This window comes from Chiloscyllium plagiosum, chromosome 12 (assembly GCF_004010195.1).
Source record: "Chiloscyllium plagiosum isolate BGI_BamShark_2017 chromosome 12, ASM401019v2, whole genome shotgun sequence".
NCBI classification, from domain to species: Eukaryota; Metazoa; Chordata; class Chondrichthyes; order Orectolobiformes; family Hemiscylliidae; genus Chiloscyllium; species Chiloscyllium plagiosum.
Window position 1 is genome coordinate 79,513,106 of NC_057721.1, and position 3,459 is coordinate 79,516,564.

The following is a 3,459-nucleotide window of genomic DNA, read 5'->3' on the forward strand; positions in this document are numbered from 1 at the left end:
GTCTGGATCCAGGGGCCAATGCAGTCTGAAGCCAGGGTCCAGTGTGGAGTGGAGACAAGGTCCAGTGTATACTGGACCAAGGGCCCAGTATGGACTGGAGCCAGGGCCCAGTGTGGTCTGGAGTCATTGCTCAGTGCGGTCTGGAGTCATTGCTCAGTGCGGTCTGGAGCCAGGGCCTAGAGCAGTCAGGAACCAGGGCCCAGTTTGGACTGGAGCCAGGACCCAGTGCGGTCTAGAGCCACACCTCGATGCAGTCTGGAGCCAGGGCCCAGTTTGGACTCCACCCAGGGGCCCGGTGCAGGCTGGAGCCAGGGGCCTGGTGCAGGCTGGAGCCAGGGCCCAGTGTGGACTGGAACCAGGGCCCAGTGTGGACTGGAGCTAGGGCACAGTGTAATGTAGAGCTAGGGCCCAGTGTGGACTGGAGCTGAGGTGCCAGCCCAGTCTGGGTTGGAAGACCATTGTCCTGAACCTTTATTTCTACAAACCTAGACATTTTGTTTCTGTATTTTCTAAGATCTTGGAACTAAAGAGGCTGTACCGAGGTACCTTTGCACATAAGATGGCACTGGAAGTGGCGACACATGTGATAAAAAAGCTAATACATTCATTCATTTATTCATGTTAACCTTAAGAGATTTGTGAACTAGTCCCTTTGTCCTACAGATTCCCAAAGCGGTTCCGATTTCAAAAATAGCCTACGCCTCTATTCCTTCCATCCAAGCGCATAACCTCACATTTTTCCAAACTGCATTTTATCTGCCACTTATTTTACCACTCTCCTAGCGTGTCTAAGTCCTTCTGCAGCCTCCTCATTTCCTCAATGCTACCCATCCCTCCAACTTTATTTCATCTGCAAACGTAGCAACAGTGCCCTCAGTTCCTTCGTTCAGATCGTTAATGTATAACGTGAATAGTTGTGGTCCCAACACTGATCCCTGCAGAACATCATTGGTAAGCTGCCATCCTGAAAAAGGCCCCTTTATAACTGCTCTCTGCCTTCTGGCAGTCAACCAATCCTCTCTCCATGCCACAATTTTGCCGCTACCAGCATCTTCTGCAGCACTTTGTCAAAGGCCTTTTGGAAATCCAAATAGATCACATCCACTGGCTCACCTTTGTCTAACTTGCTCATTATCTCTTCAAAGAATTCTAGTAGATTTGTCAGGCATGACCTCCCTGAATGAAGCCATGCTGACTCAGTCCTGTTTTACCATATACTTCCAAACACTCCACAATCTCATCCTTAATAATGGACTCTAAAATCTTACCAAGGTCAGATTAATTGGCCTATAATTTCTCATTCGAGATTGTGGTGCTGGAAAAGCACAGCCAATCAGGCAGCATCCGAGGAGCAGGAGAATCAATGTTTCGAGCATAAGCTCTTCATCAGGAATGAGGCTTGTGGGCCGGTTGGGGGTGGGGGTGATGGGGGTGCTGAGAGATGGACAGGTAGGACAGTTCAAGAGGGTGGTGCCAAGTTGGAAGGCTGGATCTGGGATAAGGTGGGTGGAAGGGAGATGAGGAAACTGATGAAATCCACATTGATTCCATGTGGTTGGACGGTCCCATCCAAGTGGCGGGTGGTAAGGGTTTGACGATGGAGGAGGCCCAAGATCTGCTTGACCTTGGGGGAATGGGAGGGGGAGTTAAATTGTTTGGCCACAGGTTGGTAAAGTTGTTTCATGCGTCGGAAATGTGGATTTTACCAGTTTCCTCATTTCCCCTCCCTCCATCTTGCCCCAGATCCAACCTTCCAACGTGGCACCACTCTCTTGACCTGCTCACCTTCCTTCCCACCTATCCACTCCACCCTCCACTCCAATCTATCACCTTCACCCTCACCTCCACCTTCAAACCTTTCAGCTTCCCCAGCACCTTCTCCTTAGTGATGGCCACTACACTCACCTCTGTCCCCTGACTCTAATTGAAATTCTGATACATTGCTGCTCTTTTCCACTGTGAAAACTGATACAACATACATATTCAGTTCCTCTGCCATTTCTTTATTCCCTATTACTACTTCTCCAGTCTCATTTTACAGCAGTCCAATGTCCACTCTTGCCTCTCTCTTACTTTTTATCTATCTAAGACACTTTTGCATTCTTCATTTATATTACTAGCTCACTTCTGCTCATACATGACCTTCTGCTCTCTTATTACTTTTTACTTGTCCTTTGTTGCTTTTAAAGGCTTCCCAATCCATTGGCTTCTCACTAATCTTCACCAAACTATATGTTTTTATCTTTTGCATTTCTGCTGTCCTTGACTTCACTTGTCAGGCATGGTTGCCTCATCCTTCACTTCTTCTTCCTTGGATTTCTTTTCTGCTGTCCCTCCTGAATTACCCCAGAAATTCCTGCCATTACTGCTTCACCATCTTTCTTGCCAGGCAACCCCTTCCATTAACTCAATTGTATTACCTTTACATCTGATTCCAGCTTCTCCCTCAAACTGCAGGGTGGATTCTGTCATATTGTGGTCACTGATCCTAGCAGTTCCTTCACCTTCAGCACCCTATTCAGTGACCTTATACAGGTTTACAAAATCATGAGGGGCATGGATAGGATAAATAGACAAAATATTTTCCCTGGGGTGGAGGAGTTCAGAACGAGAGAGCATAGGTTTAGGGTGAGAGGGGAAAGATGTAAAAGAGACCTAAAGGGCAACATTTTCACGCAGAGGGTGGTACGTGCTTGGAATGAGCTGCCAGAGGAAGTGGTGGAAGCTGGTACAATTATAGCATTTAAAAGGCATCTGGATGGGTTTACGAATAGGAGGAGTTTAGAGGGATATGGGCCTGGTGCTGGCAAATTGGACGAGATTGGGTTGGGATATCTGGTCGGCATGGATGAGTTGGACCGAAGGGTCTTTTTCCATGCTGTACATCTCTATGACTCTATGTCTGCCTTATTATACATCACCAAACTAGAATTGCCCATTCCCTAGTGGGCTGTATCACAAGCTGCTCCAAAAACCATCTCTGTAGACATTTTGTGAATTTCTTAGAATCGCTACCAACCTGATTTTCCCAGTCCACCTGCATATTGAACTCCCTAAGGATTATTGTAACAGTGTGTTTCTTACATTCCTTTTCTATTTCCTGAGTTATTTTCTATCTCACATCCTGACCAATGCTAGCAGGCCTGTACATACCTCTCATCAGGGTCTTTTTGCCTTTGCAATACCTCAACTCTATCCACACAGATTCTAATGCCTTCTGACCCTATATCACTTCTTACTATTGACTTAACGTCATTTCTTGCTAACAAAGCAACTCCATCCCTTCTGACCATCTGCCTGCCCTTTCACTAGGACGTGTTTCCTTTGATATTTAACTCCCAGTCCTGATCCCCTTGCAACCACGTCTCTGTGATACCCATAGCATTGTCCTTGCCAATTTTAATCTGCTTTCAAACTCATTTATCTTGTTTTGTGCATTGAAGTACAACACCCTCAGTC